This window comes from Poeciliopsis prolifica, unplaced genomic scaffold (genome assembly GCF_027474105.1).
Source record: "Poeciliopsis prolifica strain line A6 unplaced genomic scaffold, Auburn_PproV2 SCAFFOLD092, whole genome shotgun sequence".
NCBI lineage: Eukaryota > Metazoa > Chordata > Actinopteri > Cyprinodontiformes > Poeciliidae > Poeciliopsis > Poeciliopsis prolifica.
Genome location: NW_026562467.1, coordinates 183,335 through 203,353, shown reverse-complemented (window position 1 = coordinate 203,353; position 20,019 = coordinate 183,335). Strand labels below are relative to the sequence as shown.

At 36.7% G+C, this 20,019-nt stretch overlaps 1 pseudogene; it reads left to right on the top strand.

Moving 5' to 3' along the window:
* LOC129353526 (multiple epidermal growth factor-like domains protein 10) overlaps positions 1–20,019 on the top strand; it is a 56,068-nt pseudogene that overhangs the window by 20,494 nt on the left and 15,555 nt on the right.

The window sequence follows — 20,019 nt, the reverse complement described above, 5'->3', positions numbered from 1 at the left end:
GAAGGATTGTGTCATCAGCATAGAGGTGAATAAAATAATCTGCAGCAGATTTTTCTATTTTGTCAATAAGAATTGAGAAAAGGATGGAACCAAGTTTTGTTCCCTGTGGAACGCCACAACTAATTGGACTGCAATAATAGAGAAACCTGAGGTTCAGTATTAACTGACACCGATCCGACACAGAGAAACAGACCAGAATCGACTGATAAAGTTTCTTTTTTTTAAAAACCCAGAGATAAATGTACTGAATTACAAATTAATTTGATAACTTTGTTCCTGCAGAGAGCAGATTAATACACAAATAGTTTGATCAAACATGTGAAAACAGCATGACTTGGGTTGGTTCAGTCAGAACATCCCAGGCAAAATGAATGATAAAGAAACTGACAAAGACAAGAGATTCACTCTCATTTTCACTGAGTAGATCAGCCCTTATGGATCAGAAACAGTCATCGATAACCTATCTGGATTTTTGTCAATATCAGTATAGATACAGACATTAGTACCACATCGGTGCATTTCCAATAGGCAATGAGGAAAAACTGAGACAGGATTTCATCTGAATTCACAAACTGTTCTGTTAATTAACGTCCATCAGAGACGTTCATCTGACGAAATGGGTCGTCAGACAAACGAGCCATTTCGTCTCACAACCCTAACTCTTTCCATTTGTGCTTTTTTCCACTGTATTTTTCTTTTGTGTAATAAATTAAAACGACAAACTGGGTGAAACTGTGAAATAAGTCGTTTTTCATCCTATAAAGACTGGATTTATGTGGCGCATTACGGCTCTGCAGGTTGCTTCTTTCCAAGGAAGCACAGACCAACTTTGAATCCAGGGAATCTCTGCAGCTGCAGTTAACATTTTCATAACTCCAGAGGAGTGAAAGGTCATCAATATTTCACCTCCGCTAGTTGGTTCTCACTGTCCATTTTAGGAGTTTTTAACCAGTTCAAAGAGAAAAAGCATTGAAAGGTTTCTGGTTGCAGAAGCTTTGAAGAAAAAGGAAATATGTTTAAATCTTTCAAACTAAAGATTTGCTCTGAGTCTGACATACAAATGAACTTCAGCTTCTTTCTGCTCCCCTCACAACACCTCGACTAATTCTTGTTCCTCCACTCAGTTTAATTTTCTTTCCTGTTGAACATTTCTCTCCCGCCTGTGACTAATATTTTCTTCCCTAATTAGCGCCGAAGCTGTGCAGAAACGTACAGAGCAAACAGAAATCTGTGGTGAGAAGGATCGGAAACAGTTTCGCTGGTGACATTTGCTTTGATTCACTGAATGTCAGAGGGTTTTTTTAATGCAGACTCAGAAAAAGGCTCTTTTATCCGTTCGTAACAGAAACTACATCCTTTTTTTAATGCTAACCAGTTCTGCTGACGTGTTTGTTTGACTTGCTGGAAAGTTTCTGTCTTATTTGAGAAAATCTGAGAGAAATGAAAGAAAGATGCTCTGTAGTTCACATGAAATGTCGACGGTACAGGTGTCATTTTTTGGAGGCGGTTCAGCGTTCTTCTTGTTTTTACGACTGAAAATAAAAATAATGGGACAGTACGAACAGTTCTAATAAAAAACCTTTTTTATAACTAACTTTTCACTGCAAAGAGAATAAACTAGATTTATTCCATGTTTTATTTTTCATTGCCGTCTGCCTTCAAGGTATTAGACAGACCATTTTCATTACTAATAATTGGATAATAAGATAATAAGATGTACCTTATTTATTCCAGAAAAGGGAAATTATGAAAGAATGAATAATTCAACAAGAACAAATCTTTAGTGTCTTAGAAATGTTTCCCTAATGTCTTTGGTTTTCAGTTTTCAGAGGAGGTTTGCTTTTAAAATATGCAGAATGATTTAAATAAAAATGAGTTTAGTTGCAATTAAAGAGTTAATATCAGATTACCAATCACTCTACATAACAAACAGTGTTAAAAATGAATAAAACTACTTAAATGTAAACATTTTTGTAGTATTTATATGACAGCATGAGATTAAATGGGATTGGTAATCTCAGATTTGCTCTTTAGATTCATTTTAATGAGGCCAAATTACAACAAATATAATCTCAGGACAGATTACCAGGTAAACTTGTCCAGTTCAGATCAATATTATATAAATATTGACCGACTCCAATGTTTCATTTTAGAATTTAAATTATTCTTTTCAAAGCGTCATGAATAAAGTCAACAATGTTTCCTGCTTCAGATTCAGCTTACATCAGATCAATTCATCCCAGTTCATGCATTTACAAAGTAAATCACAATTTATTTTTAAATTTTGAGAAAATAAATCTAATTTGTGCAACTATGACCATATTTAACAGTTTAACAGTTATTTATACAATAATTTATCTAATATGTGTTCGTAAAACTTCTGTTTTTATGTAGGTTTTACTGCTAAGGCAGTTTGCTATAAACTTTTTAAATCGGTAAATTGCTTTTTAAGTACAATATAATCTTGTTTTTATGATTACAAAAAAGATTTTTTTGGTTATGATCATTAAATGAGAGTAAAAGCCTGACGTAGTTATTATTGCGCAAACAGACGACGAGGCAAAATGGTTTATTTTGTACAATGAATCATATTTAAGACTGAAAATCTGAGTTCTCTGCTCATTTTTAATGTTATCAGACTTAAAGTCCCAGACCCATTTCACATGAGGAATGCATCAGACTGCATCAGAGAAAGCGTGCAAAACCAGAACTTCATCTAAACCAAGTTTTTAGCCTCGGTTTGGCTTGTTTGGGTGAAAATGTGAGCGATGAAAGAGGCTAATTTTGGAAAAGCATGCAGCTGTCTGATGAGCTCCTTTGGTGTTTATGTCAAGGACTTGGGGTCTCATTCATAAAACATTGTGTAGGATCTATACTGAAACTCGACGTGTGACCAAAAGCCGAAAATGATGCACAACAAAGAAAATCCAGATTTATAAAAACTAAACGCAAAAACACCAGAAAAAACGATTTCCGCTTTGTAAATAGAGCTGAGCCTCAACTCAGAGTCTGCCCTCTGATGGTCACCAACAGCAGCCATGAAGAACAAAATACAGAAACACAATTTCACAAAATGCATCACAGAGGGCAGAAAAATATCGTTTTTGACTGTCAAAGTAGCAGCGTGACAATGAAAGTTACACACCGCCACCGTCATGTTTGTGCAAATTGGAATTACGAAAATAAATTTGCTTCATGTAAAGACATTTTTTGATAAAATGGTTTTTTAGAGGAGGAGGTGGTTTTTTCAGCTGTAATGGAAACACTTTTTCTGCTTCACAGCAGTCACATAATCAACAACCAGATGTTACTACTGGTGGAAACGACAAAGAAGACAACAGGAAGGGGTTAGGGTCAAGGTCCTCCATGTTTATAAATGACTTATTGCGAGAACAAACATTTTCAAATATGATTTTATTTGTGTTTCTTATTTAATGGATAAGGAAATTGTGGTTTTTTGACGTTAGCGTAATATCTACTGTGCGGCTTTGGCGTTCAGACTCGGCTGTGTGCGTAAACATGGGCCGATTCCTTCAACCTGGACAGAACCAGAATCAGTTTGACATAAACATCATTTCCAACAGACACTGAAAAAATACAAAATCTTTCAGTTTTTTGGTCTAATTTCTATTGTAAATATCTTATAGCACTTGAAATAAGACAAAACTAACTTAAAAGTAAGTTTCAGCAATAAAAATGATCTTGTTTTAAGTAAATATGTCCTTAATATTTATGAAACAGTTGTACTTCCATTAGCAGATTATTTCACCTATAACAAGATATTTTTTGAACATTATAGGTGAAATAATCTTCCAGTGGAAGTAGAACTTTTTCTGCAATGTTAACGAAGTTCTGACTTACAGTAAGTTTCTGTCTTAGTGAAAAGTTACTTGTGAGTTAGTTTTGCCTTATTTCAAACGTTAACCAACTAAACCAAAAATACTTGGTAGGATTTTGTTTTGCAGTGTAAAAATAGCAGTTTGAAGTGTAATCATCTCAAAAACATGAAAATTAGCCATCAGTCCACGACTGACTTTTTGAAGCTTGCTTGAATGTTTCAACACAGCTTGTTTGAATGTGTGTGTGTGTGTGTGTGTGTGTGTGTGTGTGTGTGTGTGCGTATGTGTGTGTGTGTGTGTGTGTATGTGTGTGTGTGCGTATGTGTGTGTGTGTGTGTGTGTGCGTATGTGTGTGTGTGGGTGTGTGTGTATGTGTGTGTGTGTGCGTATGTGTGTGTGTATGTGTGTGTGTGCGTATGTGTGTGTGTGTGTGTGTGTGTGTGTGTGTGTGTGTGCGTATGTGTGTGTGTGTGGTGTGTGTGTATGGGTGTGTGTGTGTATGTATGCGTATGTGGGTGTGTGTGTGTGTATGTGTATGTGTGCGGGTGTGCGCGTGTGTGTGTGTGTGTGTGTGTGTGTGTGGTTATTCGCTCATTTTCTATTGGTTTATGGAGCCACATCAAAGTGGGACTGCCCTGCTGTTTTCATCACTTAACGCGTCTAAAAATATCCCAGAGCCGCTACAATTGCGGCTTTTCACCAATCTGAAGCCAAACTTTGTGGAGGTGTGACTGCGTGACTCAAAGCATCAAAAGGGACTGGAAAAGATGGCGATACCTCATCCAGTTTCAGGCTTTTTGGATGAATTTTAGAGGAATTAATGGCTGCTCCTGCATGCAGCAGAACAGTATTGGAGAAGCTGCTTCTCTTTGAAAAACCAAGACCTGCAGCTCCAGACGCCTTCCTACCTCTGCAGGTAACCCAACCGCCAGCCGACTGCAAAACAACTCCGTCTGCACTCATTAAGCTCCATTTCTCAGCGTTTAAGAATTCCCATGCGGTTTGAAGCCCTTTTCTAATAAAGAGCAATTAAAACAGAGAGAAGGTAATGAAAAATATTTACCCCCAGTCCAATGAAGTGGTGGCTGAAGTTGATGAAATAAAAGCCACATGTCTGTTCCTATAAAGCCTTGTTTTTGTGGCAGAAATCTCCCAGCCGGTTGTGCCAGTGAATTGAGTCCTGGCGGCGGGGAGGAGAGAAAAAGACGCTAATCAGAACCAGAAGATCTCTGGTTTTATGCCGCAGTCCTCATCGTGCCAACAAGTTCATCAGTCAGTGACAATCAGCCACTGAACTCTGTTTGCATGGACATTTTCTGTCATGGCGCTTTCTATATTCAATTGCAGTCAAATTATTATTACTGACATTAATTTCAGGAGGTGGAAAAGTTACATAAAACTGAAAATAGTCGTATTTTTCCACCAAACTTTTACAGAAAAGCTGACATCACTGCAACCAAATCAGCATTAATCTAATTTATTAAATTTGGCTAAATAAAGTGTTAAGAAAGAAAGAAAGTGGCTCAAATTCAGCTTTTAAAACTGAGAATAAATTTGTTCAAACGAGCCCAAGAATCTGAAAATTAGACCTCTATTGTTTCATGAAGAAAATGTGCAAAATCGCTTTAAATATCCAGATATACAAATATTAACATCACTTTCGTACAAAAAAACAAATAAGGCTACTTTATTTGCTTCATTATACTGATTTATTTTTTCTTGATCCATGAATACTTTTGATAAAAGTTTGAACATCCCCGTGTTTGGTCAGTTTGGAGAAATCTGACATAAATCTGCAGTGTGTAACTTTTATCAATAAATATGTTTTTTACATGTTTGTTAAACAAAATCAATCCTCCAGCTGCAGCTGATCCAGAACGCTGCCGCTGGCGTTCTGACTAAAACCAGGAAGATGGAGCACATCGTCCCAGTTCTACAGTTCCTCCACTGGATCCCTGCAGCTCAGAATAAACTTTAAAATACTGACTTCACTGAACGGCTTTGCATCACAATACTTTAAAGCTCTGCTGCTGTTGTTTCAGCCCTCCAGACCTCTCAGGTCTTCTGGTTCTGGTCTGATCTGCATCCAGAACCAGAGCCAGAACCAAACATGGAGAAGCAGCTTTCAGCTTCTATGCACCACAAATCTGGAGCAAACTTCCAGAAAACTATAAAGCAGCCAAAACACTGAGTTTTTTAAATCTAAAGACTCAGCTGTTTAGAGTCGCTTTTAAAACGTCAGAAGTGAAACATTAATTATCATTCTGATGTGTGACGATTCTGGCTAAATGTAGTTTTTGATAATTTTGTATTTTCGTGTGTTTTTATGATGTAAATCAGTTTGAACTGCCTTGTTGCGGAAATATGTAATACAAACAAACTTCAGTGATTGGTTGACTGGTTGCTGGACAGTCGGTTATGAACCCCTTGCATCAACCCCTCCCAGTGGTTGATGGGAAACAGGCGTGACGCTGCGGTAGATCAGCGAACGCTGTCTGTGGTCGGAGTTTTGTGACGAACAACATTCCTGTTGAGTCAGAACCACAAAGAACCGACGAGTCACTGGACCAAGAGCTGATCTGCTTCTGATTCATCACCACATTTCATCTGTGAATATCAGCAAACACCTTCAAATATGCTCCATAAAAACATACCACTGAATAAAAATCACACTTTATATTACAAACTGATTTGGCTGTCAGAAAGTTGGATACAACAAGAACATGCAGAAAGACTGAAAATCTGCTCCAGAGTGTAGAAATAATCAAATTAATGCAGCAGTTAGATAACAAAATACCTGCTTTTGGTGTTAAAAACACTAAATGCATTAATGTACATATGAATGAATTTAGTGCAACGAGGACTTATTAAAAAATAGAAAAATTGTGTGAAAAAGATTGAAAACAAAGAAGGCAGCAGATATTTTATCTAAAGTTTCTGTACTCTGTGTTTTAAAGTTATTTGTTTCCTTTGTTTTGAACTGCATGAGTTTAGATATTGTTTTATTTATTTTAGATGTTCGCTGAACGAATCGTAAAAAATAGTTTCTGATTCTCCAAACTGAGATCTCTGCGACTCCGTTCGAAAATAAACAAACATGAAATGATTTTTAAGATAAACATTTTTTTCGCAGCGTCTCTGCTGGGAATTGAACCACTGACTTTGCAAATATTAAAACCATAAATTATTCATCAAGCCACAGGCAAGTTTTCCTTTGGTTTCAGCAAATTTTCCATGCTCTTTCCAGGCAAGTGGCTCTAAATGTAAACACGTGCCTGGCGTGCCAAGGGAAAACGCTGCTCCGCAAACAAAAGGCCTGATGAACGAGACGCAAACTGCAGCGCGGGGAGGGAGGCCTCCTCCAATTATCCAGCTGGTTTAATCGCTTCTTAGCCAAAAAACTGGAGGAAATGTCCAGAAGAGTTCGAGCTGCACTGGAGATTCTCATGATGAAACACAAATCTGGAGCGATTACTTACCAAAACGTCACACAGTTTGTGTCAGGAGGTCAAAGGTCAGAGAGGAGCAGAAGGATTCATCTGAATATAAGTTCAGGAGGGAAATTAAAGAAAAGTTTAGTTTAACAAACAGAAGTGTTAATGAAGTGAGAAGGAGGAGAGATAAAAACAAGCAGAAAACGTCAGAAAACAAATCTAAAACCACAGACTATTTTTACCTTGTTTTTTGTTTTTGTTGTTGTTGCTTAATAAAAGTCATGGGTTTGGTTAGAAAAAACATCGAGGGTTCATGTTAAAATATTTTTGCGTCTATAAAAACTGAGAAGTGGACCATGAAGTTTATTCCCGAAAGCTTCGCTGACATTTTCCGAGCTGCTGCGACAACGATTCCCGGAGCAGTTTGGAAAAAATGATCCACCAACAAACGACACTCCATCATATCGATACAGGACAGAATGAAAATAAAAGAAAATAGAAATAACACTAACCCTACCCTAACCCTAACCCTCATCCTAATCCTAACCCCGTTCATCGGTGAAACACAGAAAAGGTTTTTTTTCATGTTAAATGCAACCTGAACTGATGTTTTTTTTCTTTCTATCTGCTTTTAATGTTCATACACTGTAAAACAAACACCATAAAGTTTACATAAAAATCACCCTGTAAAGTGGGAAACATAAATATTTTGTTAAATTCACAGAAACCTTTGGAAACTATCAAAAAGAATCACTTTTATAGCATCAATATGTGAGTATAATCAAGTTTATTTTCTAAAACTACAAACAGAACAATATTGTAATAGACATAATATGGTAATATGGCATCCAAATACTGGAAAAACTATCATTTGTTTCTGAAAATATGAAAACATACTTTTTTCTTCACTCTTTACATTTCGCTGCTGTGCAAAATTAACATTAAATTTTTTGTAGATTTAATTGATTATTAATGTGATTCAGTTAGTTACTGGAGTTAATTAGCTAAACAACACTTTTATACGATAAAACATTATAGTAAAACACTTTTCAAGTTCCTACAATGTAAATATTGTATAAAATTGATTGTTTATGGCGCAAACATCAAAATGAGCTCAACATCTAGATATTTAGGGTTAGGGGTTTGGAGCTAATATGCTACATAAATATGGGGCCATTTTGGGTTCTTTCATCCCTGAGTCGGTCCAGATAACCAGGAAGTGTCTCACGGTGATCACCATGGAAACACAGCCCTCCTGGATGCGGTTCAGGCGGTGTAGTTTTGTATCCGTGGAGATTTCCGGTCAAATCGGATCGCGTTAGCTCGTGTTTTTTTTAACGATCCTTCTACTGTCCGTGCTGCTGAGGAACAGCAACGTCTTTCCGTGGTCCAATCCAAGCATGAAAGAACCTAATTAGATGTTAATGTCTACCAGCCTGAGCTTTTATTTCCATCTGGATAACACGCATGTGTTCAGAAACATGCCTGCAACGTGCAGACGGTAATCTGCCAGCATTTAAATATTTAGAACAAGAATGAAATACCTTTCAAAATGTTTCTAAATGGGCGATCTTCAGATTTAAATGTTAAAATGTAACAAAAAAAAAGATTCAATTGTTTAATGATCGATCAACAAACAATTTCGGGGATCAATCTTTTCACAGATTATAAACATGTCATTAACATGTCGAAAGTTTCACAAATATGTAAAAAAAAAACATATTATACACTGCTGGTTTAAAGTTGTTGCATTTATTAATATGAAGATGATTCATTTGGTTTCTTTACCAAAATAATTATTGTGCAGAAATACCAGAAAATATTTCAACTCAAAGTAAATATCAAAATATACTGATGGAACATGGTGGATTATGATGGAATAATATGGAATATGGTGGATTATGATGGAATAATATGGAATATGGTGGAATATTACGATGGATTATGGTAAAATGTGATGGATATGTTTGAATGTGACAGAATGCGATGGTGGAACATGTTCGGGGAAAGCTGCGCTCCCTGCTGCTCCCTGAGAGCCTGACAGAGTCCCTGCGCTGGGCTGCTGTGCTTGGCTCGGTCCCTGATCAGATCCAGATGTTTGTGGAGCAGGCGGCCCCTTCGCTCTAGTGCAGAGGGGTCAGAATGATGCTAGGAGTCGCATTTCTGCAGTCCAGTCTTTCTTTCTTTCTTTCTTTCTTTCTTTCTTTCTTTCTTTCTTTCTTTCTTTCTTTCTTTCTTTCTTTCTTTCTTCTTTTCTTTCTTTCTTTCTTTCTTTCTTTCTTTCTTTCTTTCTTTCTTTCTTTCTTTCTTTCTTTCTTTCTTTCTTTCTTTACGTTCAGCTTTACGTTTTGGGGGCTGCGTTTGTTTCTGGCTCCTCTCCTCTGCACAACGTTTATTAATTTCCTTTATAGTCAGAAGTGCAGCCTTAACTTTATGTTGTTGGTAAACAGAACCAGTGTACAATAAACCTTTCCATTAATCATACACACAGAGAGAGAATTGTTGATCATGATGAATTAAAACCGAAAGCGTGACTGCAGATCTGCAGTTGGGGATATTTTCCATTCTGAGTCACTCTGAGTTCCCAAAACATTTTACTCAAAGACGATCAGTACGACTTCAACATGTTGCCACTCAGGTAAAAGCAGGGCGAGGCAATATGGCGGACAAACTTTTCACCATATAAGCGGGTCATATTAGGGCCTAGAACTTTTCTAGAAGAAACAAGGTCTGAACTAGAAAAGAAAAAAACATTTCAGATTAATCTCAGAAATTTTCTCAGAAAAACAAGAAAATTTCAGAGCAACAAAAGTGAAAAAACTGCTGGAGTAATTTTTTGAGATCGTCAGAAATTGTCTAAATAAAAAAAATCCTGGAATTTCAAAAGTCAGAAATGTTTGACTTTTGAACTTCCTCATTTTTTATTCATCAGTAAGCAGCAAACCAATTAATCACAGAGTAAATTAAAACAAACTCCATAATTTCCATATGCATGATTTATCGTTTTTCTCTTTCAAAAACTAGATGAATAAAGTCTTCAGTCTGGTTCTTTGGTCTCCTTTCAATAAATGATCATTGAATGAAATAATTCGACTTATTTAACCTTTTTGTTGTTTTGTTAAAATGTCTTCCAATTCCAGTGTTAAATGTTCATTACAATTTAATGTTTATTAATATTTGAGACTGCATTATTATTATGTCATTATTTGGAAATGGTTCTGAAACGACAATATTATTGTTTATTGAGATACTTCAGTCCGGTATCGTTTGTTGTCGTGACGGGTCGATGCGTCTGGTCAATTTGGTTCTTCATTCAGTGAAGTTACTCAGTTCATAGAGGATTCAAAATCTTTACTCAGAAAAAAATAGTGATAATTTATAATTAGGTTACCAAAGTAAAAGCAAAAAGCAAAACACAATGAAGTGCATTTTTTTCAAAAAGTTACTCAAGCAAATGTGAGTGAAAGTAGCTTGTTACTGCCAAACCACTGCTGAGTCAACGTTTCATCCAACTTGTAGAAAGACTGCAGAAAGTTGTAACTTTTCCAGGGATTATTTTTTTTTAAATTGATCATTGAGGGACATTAATGTTTCATTTTGCAGCCTGAAAACAAAGCCGGATCTGTTAAAACCATGAAACCTTTTTTCACCTCGTACTGTCCAGAGCGGAGCGGTTTTGCAGTCGTCTCTGAGCGTCTCTGTTTCATTCGCCCCGCAGGACCATGCAGGCTTTGAGCTCCTCTGCAGTCCTGCAGCTTTTTGGCTTCCTGATTGGACTGAGCAGCTCCCTGGACCCCAGAGACCCCAACGTGTGCAGCCTGTGGGAGAGGTGAGGCCAAACGCACCGGCATGTTTACGCTCGCTCTGCACGGCTGCTGGTTTTTACCATTACTCAGCTGCATGTTTCCAACGGGAGTTTGATCATTTATCTCTAATGAACTCTCAGTCTTTGACCTTGAAAAGTCCTCCTTTACGTCTCCCTAATCACCAGCTCTCTACACTGAACTCACATTTTAATTTCTTTCTTGAAAGTTTCTGAGGTTAATCTAAGAATTTCTGTTTTCTAGCAATTATTTGACTTTTGAAACTGAAATTTTACTGAAAAAATTTTACATTTCTGAGGTTTAAAGTCAAATGTTTTAAAATTTTTCAAAATTTTCAAGTTGTACATTGATAAAAAAGAGGAGTAAGTTTCGACTGAAATGCTTTAATATAAATATTTTCTAAGAAACAAGGAAAATCAAAAAATATTTAACTTTCAAAACTGAATTTCAAAAAATACAGAAAATATATATTTTTTTAATCTAGACCTTTAAAACTCAGATTTGAAAGTAAAAAAATGAAATTTTTAGAATGTCAGAAATTAAAAAAAACACGCAAATTTCTGAGTTTGAAAAGTTTAAAGTTTGCTAGAAAAAATAGTTGAGAAAAGTTCAGCTTAATCTGAAAAATTTTTCAGAAAAAAAACAACTAAGAAATGAATGAGTTTCAAAGTGAAAGGTTTTTTACCTTTGAACTCAGAGAAGGTAAAAAAACAGAAATGTCAAAGTTTTAGTGCCTCTCTAAATCAATTTTCAAAACTCTAAATTTAATTTTCCCCAAAAAAATTTTCAAGCAAATGTTCGACTTTTTGAAATCTAGAAAGAAAAAAAAAAGAAAAAAGAGGACTTTTCTGCCAAGAACCGTCAGTAATTTTGAATTTAACATAAGAAATTTTCTTGAGAAAGAAAGAAAATTTCAGAACTTCAAAACTCAGAAATTTGCAAGAAAAAATTCAGAAATTTTTGGATTATTTTTGGAAACTTGTTCCTTTTGTTCTATAATGGCCCTGATATGCTGTCAATTTATAAAAATATTCTCATATCATGTTAGAGGCAGGTTTATTATTGATTACTGGACGGTTATTGAATTATTCCTTTTAAAGCCACAAATGAGGATCATCAGAATCATTTGGTGGATCATTTGGTGGATCATCTGGGGATCGTGTCAGACTTTTTGCCCCTAATTTAACCAACAGATGTGGATCCATTTTCCCGTTGAAGTGAATATTTTCCGGTTGAGGTCGAGGCGTGACTACTGGATCACCAGAATCAGGACAACAGTGAATCTTTTGGGACATAAACGTCTGAACCTGCAGTCTGTTCACCAGTTTGAACATTTTGGAAAAATATCAGCATCTGCATTATTTATTATCTCTCTGCAAGGCGCAGCAGGGGATTAATGGCAGACTTTTCCTCCTCACAGCTCCTCAGAAAACCCCGCTGCTTCTTTAATCACATTTTCTGCTTTTCAGCTACACCACCTCAGTGAAGGAGTCCTACTCTCACCCCTACGACCATGTGACGGAGGAGCCGTGCTCGGACCCCGGACGTCTTACAGATGCTCCCGTCACAGGTTCTGCCTCGCCTCCTGACCGCCGGCCTTTTTGTCCAAGCTTCCTGTCTGACTGACTGTGTGAATGTTTCAGGATCACCTATAAAACGGCGTACAGGCAGGCGGTGAAGACCGAGTACCGCAGGCGGTACCACTGCTGTCCAGGCTACTATGAGAGCCAAGGCCGATGTGTTCGTGAGTGGAGCTTTCATTCTTCTTCATGTAACGCCAACTTAAAAATAAAATCTCAGATTTCTTTCACACCAGATTTTAAGTCCCCCTCCCCCACTTGTTTCTTTTCTTGCAATAAATAAATTACAAGAGACAGGAAACAATCAGTGCAGAGCTCTGTCAAACTGTAATGTCCCAGCAGTTCATGAGCTAAAAAGCTCACATGCAGAGAGAAAACAGACCCATAAAAGCTAAAATTAGCTAAAATGCTAATGTTGACATTAATTATGTCAAAGGCATTCTGACTATCACTGGCATGTTGACCAACAATCACTCTGCATTCAGTCTGTTCACTTTATCTTTTAGGTCAAAACTAGCTGAAAAGCTAATGTCATCTAAAATGCTGTCAATAGAAACCCCTGTAAGAGAGTTCAAGACGGGTTTCACAACCTCTCAAACTCTCTCTTCAAAGTTATTTTCTATTTTCCCTTGTCGACTGTTGGACTCATGCTGGTATTTAGCCTTAGATGGAGTTTTCCATGTGGGTTGAAGGTAGGCAACATGTTGAATAACTTTAATTCATGCTATGAAGTCATGCTAAAAGGATTAGTTTTAATATAAAAGCTAATCCCAACATGATCTCATTTTAGCTCAGACGCTAACATTAGCATGACGCCTACATGCTAATGTGTGTTAGTACTGACCTACACTAACATATTTTCAGTATAAAAAAGCATGCTAAAGCTAATATTGGTGTAAATGCCATCAGTCAGATGCTGGCTAACAGTAACTTTTTCTTCACGGCTGGGCTGTGTGGCTTGAAAATAAAATCTCATCCTTTTTAACACTCGATCCAATTTCAATGGATTTTTTTCACCTTCTTTTTTCTAAAACATAAATTGCAAATGACAGAAAATAATAGATGCAGAAAACTGCTTGAAAAGCTAAACTGTAAGGTCACAGCAGTTATAAGCTGAAATTAGCTAAAAAGCAAATTCTGTCAAAGCTATTGACAGAATTATTTTTGTCAATAGCATGTGGGCTATCACTCTGAATTTAGTCTGTTCACTTTAGCTTTTAGGTCAAGATTAGCTGAATAGCCAATGTTAGCTACTATGCTAACATGTCTTCTATCACCAGCATGTTGCATAACCTTAACACTTGGCTTTAAGTAAATTAGGATTAGCGTTTATATCAAAATTAGCTGGTTGTGGTATTCTTTCTACTTCTCAGCCTAACTTGATCTCAAGTTGTCGTTCGTTTTGGCGTGTAACAAAAAGTCATATTTAAGCACAACTATATCAAAGTTCCTTGCACAGATTTCTAAATTAGCACCAAAAACCTGTGATTTTAATTGCACATTACCACAAAAGCAATTGTGAAATTCTGGATGGACTGATGTTTATTTGTTTGTATCAATTCCTCTTCATGAAACTGCTCCTGCTATGTCAGATTAGGTTACTATTTAATCTCAAAAAGCAATAACTTTAACTCCATACAAGCTACAAAGCGGTCTCCAGTGTTTTTTAAGTATTGTAAATATTTTTCATCTCAGCGGGAAACAGATTGTTTTCCTTTCTGTCATGTGATCGGGTACAAGAACAAATTATTCCCTCCTTCTGAACTTATTCCCAAATGGGTTCTAATAATAGTTTTGAACATTTTCCACTTTGTCATCAGAGCAGCTTTTTTGATTTCACTGCTAATGGATGAGAATCATTCTGTGACCTGAATCTGGATGTTGATGAATCTGTTGGAAAACACTCAACACTGCAGCAATTAGCTGGAACAGAAAACTGCCAATGGCTGCTGTGGTTTTTCATTGAAACATCTCATTTTCATAGAAAGCTGCTTCTTTTTCCCCCCACTGGGAACTGGAGCAGTTTGTGGGACATAAATAAGCCAAATTATGGGTTTGATTTTCACCAAAGCTTCAGAAATTCAAACTAAAACATATCAAATGAGCTTGGCTTTCTTTACACGTAAATCACCCAGATTTTGTCAGCTAAGCATCTTTGAGAGTTTATGGACTGAAGCTTCAATGCTGGCAAAGCTCAGGTTTTGATTCAGGACTTTTTCAAAGCAGAGAGCTTTTCTTCCAGGGGCGTAGCCAAAAGGGGGGTTAAAGAGGGCACAACTCCCACACAGACATTTTTCTACAGGTTTTCTACAGATTAGCTTTGGCAGAAGATTCTTTAGAGAATGGAAAAAAAATCAAAAAGAGTCTTCCAATAGAACGAGCAATTTCAAGGAATTACTGACTTAAAATAAGTTCCTATATCTTACTGAAAAGTTATTTTTTAAGTTAGTTTTATCTTGATAAAACTAACAAACAAGCTCTCATAAACATGTGAATTTATGAGAGCACATTAGCGCCATTGTAGATAGAAAAAAAGTACATTTCTACTAAAAGAAAATTCATTAATTGTGAGAATCTCAGAAATTCTCTAGAGAAAAATTTCTGAGTTTGAAAAGTTGGAAATCTGCGACTAAAAACTCAAAGATTTTGAAATTAATTCTCAGAAATATTCTAGAAAAAACAAGGAAATATTTGCCTAAAAACTACAAAAATAATTGTTAAGATTGATCTCAGAAATCGTCTTGACAAAAACTTTGAAAAGCTGAAAATTTTCTGGAAAAAAACTTTAAAGATTTTGAGATGACTCTCAGAAATATTCTAAAAAACCTGAAAATTTCTGGATTTAAAAAGTCGAACATTTTCCAAAGATTAGACAAAAGTCACAATGAGATAAATGTAAACTAATGAAAAATCCAAAACTATTAAAACTCTGCTTCTGCATTCGTTCAGTCCTTTCACAGCATGATGCTGCCACCACCATGTCTCCTCATGCCAATCAGATCGGCTTGTGTAAACCAGTGAAACCAGTGAAATCTCCGTGTGGAAACGTGATTTGAGAGGAGCTGGACGGTAATAACAAGGTTTCCCTGCTCTGCAGTGGAAAACGCTGAGAGGATAAACGCTTGTCGCTCAGCAGAGACGGTCTGGGCTGCAGTTTCTCCCCGACTCCTTTTGTCGTCAAACATAAACGCTTTGAATGAGGAGTCAGGTGGGAGCTGATTTTCAGTTTGCAACATGTCATCTTCTCCAGAAAGCAGCACTTTTAATTATTCCAAACATGTCTAATTACATACAATCATAGTTCCCTCTTTGGTCTGATGACCCGTCACGCAGATCTGCCTCGTTTCCACACGCTGTCGAGCAAAAAGGGGAAAAAATCAGAGAAATTGTTGTTTTTTTTAACGAGTTCTGCAAAAAACCAAATACAGATCTGTGGTGAATAATCATCTGCTGGTCATAACTTGGTGGTTTGTGAAGAAGCTTTATGTCACTTTCAGCTGGTCAGAAACTTTGAGAGTTTTGTTTTATTCACAAAGATGATTCAGAAAGAGATAAAATGTCAAAGTTTATTTATAAAACACATTTACAACAACTTCGGCTGACGACAGCACTTCACAACAATCACAGGTAGATAAATGATAAAATATATTGTCTGTGATATTTTTATAGAGGTAACTAGAAATAGATATCATCACCCAGCTCTACTCAGCATTAAACAATTATTCTGCTTCTGAATATGAGAACTGGCTGCATGTCGGCTCTTTGCTGTCAAATATCTGGGAATTTATCAGAAAAATACACAACGTTGTTATTTTGCTCTGAGAAAATGTTTGACAAAATCTCTCATCACCATTGTTTTTCCTCTAAATTAAAAAAACCTGCAGGTTTAAAATGAAGTTGAGTAGCTTGACGTTGCTGACATTTTCAAGTGAACAGAGAACGCTAGCCCAACCTGTGGCTCAAAACAATAAAGAACCAACAAAACACATTTTTAAATCAGCTTTTATTTTATAACAAAATAATGGCAACATTTTTCTACAACAGATTGACATTAAAGAATGTAATTTTCCCATGGAAGAGAGTTTATCATCCTCTTTTTACAAAAGTTTTCATTTCAAAACAAATTTACTATAAAACATATGTTGTCTTTTCTTTCAAAAGATCAAGTAATATTAGCAGCTCTGACAGTTTTGTTTAGGTGGACTAGAGGGTAAAAATGCATTAAATATTAAAGACCACCAAAGGAGCCACTTTTTATAGAAATCTGTCTCCTTGCAGCTCTTGAAAAGCCTCATGCTGAATTAGAAATACGTTTCCAGTATATTGCTTATTGATGTTTTACAAATGAAATGTATTTCATTGCTAATGCGTCTCTTTGTGATGAACAGCTCTCTGCAGTAAAGAGTGCGTCCACGGCCGCTGCGTCGCTCCGAACCGCTGCCAGTGTGAGAAAGGATGGCGAGGCGACGACTGCTCCAGCTGTGAGAATCGCCTCATTTTCTCTCATAAAGCTTGATATTTATTATTTTCCTCTGCAAAAAAAGACACATTTTTCACAAGCTGCTTTTACATTCAACATATATCTGCATAATTTGACAATTAGAAAATAAACTTACTTAATGGAAACAAAAACTTATGACAGTTTACTAGAAAAAAGTAAATTTCTACCAAACAGAAATTTTTAGATAAACTTGAGAAATTTTCTAGGAAAATCGGAAATTTATAAGTATGAAACAATAAAAATTTGCTAGAAAAAAACCCCTACATATTTGACAAAACATTTTTTTTTTAAAAATAAAAATTTTCAACAAGAAATTTTCGAGTTTTTTCTCACAAATCTGGAAATTTACTCCTAAAAAGACTCGTTTTTGGATAAATAAATAAAAAACTTCTACTATTTTTCTAATGTAATAAAGCCACCATTTTGCAGTTGCAGTGTTTCTGTTAAGCAGAACTAAAATTAGACATGAATAAGTTTTATTTACACAGAAGTCATTAAAAAACTCGCCATGCCATCATCCTCCAACTACTTCCTGTCGTCTTCTTTGTGGTTTCTGGCAGTAGTAACATGTGTTTGTGGAACATGTGAAAGTGTGCAAAGCAATGTTTCCATTGCAGTTTAGAAAAATAAACTAATTTCGATACGGCCAAAGAAACCACATCATCCCTTCATAAAAACTTTTTATCGACAAATGAGTTTTTGTCGAAACTGGTTTGTTTCCATTAAACGAATAAAATTTTAAAATGTCAGATCGTCCAATTATATGATCAATGGAAACGCCACTAATGACAAATTTGTAATGGAAACACAGCTACAGGGTAAAACCGACATAAAGAAGAGGAAATGATTATTAGCTAAGTGGCAGTTTTCTGCATCCATCCTTTCCCAACAGAAGGTTTTTCAGAGGGAGCAGCAGGAGAGCATGACGCCATGCCATGAATCACGCAGCGCTTTCACTCCAGGAAACCGTTCAAGTTATGAAACTTTCTTTAATTCACTCCTCTGCTCAGAATAAACTGTGAAAATGGGCCAGTTTTTACGGTATTGTGGAGGTGAAGCGTCCAGATAAGGCTTCATGTTGAGCGGTTATATAACGGTCAGCTCTAACCCACAGCCACGTTTTCCAAAAGATGATGTTCCTCCTGAAAATGAAGTTTTCCACTACCTTTTCTCCTCAGTCAGCTGGGTCAATAGTACACTGCGTTTCACTTTCCTCTGGTTTTTCTTCTTTTTTTTCCCTCCCATTATTTTGCAAAACTCTCAAATTAGCTGCACGTGTAGCGGGAGGATAGGGAAGGGAAATGGAAAATGTGACCCCCTCTCCTTCTCCTCTTACTCTGCCTCCCAACCCTCACTTATGTTGTCGTGCTTCTCCGTCTCTGTTTTTCTCCTCGGCTCTCCTGTAACGTTTTCGGCTGAATATGAGCCGACTTTTCCTGTTGCCTCGTGTTTGAGTCCTCAGGCTGCGGAAAGAGGAGAGGGTCCCGATGTTTTCATACGCGGTGAAGATTTAAGACGTAGCCACAATGTGCTCTGCTTTACGAGCAATAAAACGCGTTTTGGAAACGGAGAGATGGTGGAAAGCTTGGTAGTGTCGCGTCTCTCACCGAACCAACACAGAGGATCGTTTATGGAGCTCATATTCAAAAACAAACCATTTGAGATAAAACCCTGAGGGTATAATTAATTATTAAATGTGTCAGAGAAAATTGATGTGAGTTTTTATGCAAATTGCGCTTTAGATCATCCTTACAAATCCCCAAATTCAGTTCAGAAGTTCTTTATTTATCTCAAAGGGAAATGAAATGTTCTCATAACTCAGATATTTCAACTATCTTCAGAGATTCACTGTGGTTGGTGATGCTGTGGACGTTAACGATCTCCAGTAGCAGTCAGTAGTCCAATAAATACAGAGGCCTCTGACTGAAGACTCATTCTGCATGAGAGTCTCATCTTGACGTGCTAACAGCTCAATATTTGGGCAGCAGAGGCGATACTTTATAGTAACACGTTCTGGATGACATCATCGGTTGGCTTGCACTGCTAACCCGCCTCCTTTGTTTTTGCCACTCCTCTTTAAATTTGTCTGGTTAGAAAACCTGATTTTCTCTTCCTCTGGGATAGAGACGATATAATTGTCCAAACCAGAAAAAAACACGAATAAAAGTAAACAAAAAGAGCAAATTCGGACTAACATAGCAGAGTTACGTCATCATGCTGCCATCATGAGCTGCCTGAGTCTTCAGACCAGTCCTGCTTTGGATCTGCGTCTTTATGGAAAGTTTGACTTAACTAGGATGAAAAGCAATCTCCCTCATACTGAAGTAAACAGAAAAAAACGAGGAGTACATCAGTGGACTTTTGCATCATCTTCAAGGTGCGTCTGCGCCTGGCCAGAGTAAATAAACTAAGAAAAGAGGTCAAATATCAAACCAGAATGATGCCAGGAGTTTGTTCAAGGCTACTGGACGGATTCAGATGACACAGCGGAAAACATCGCCAACTAAAACCTTAGTTCGCCAAAGCTGAAGCACTGCAGCAACATGTTATTTACCTGGAGCTAATGCTAATGTGCTAACTTCATTTCAACTTGTCTCACCTGTCTCTCAAGCATCAACTTATAATTTCTATAACGCCTTTAGATTTGTATTCATGTTTATATTTGTTCCTTGCAGTCTGCCTTATTTTGTTTCAGTATGTTTTAATCATCTTTTGGACCTCCATTGTTTTGCATGAGGAAAATTTCCAGATGTAAACAGTAAGGTCTTCATAGGGTTCATATCTAAATATTTAAGACTATATTATATATGAATGTGACACTGTGTGGGTGAGAGAAAGACC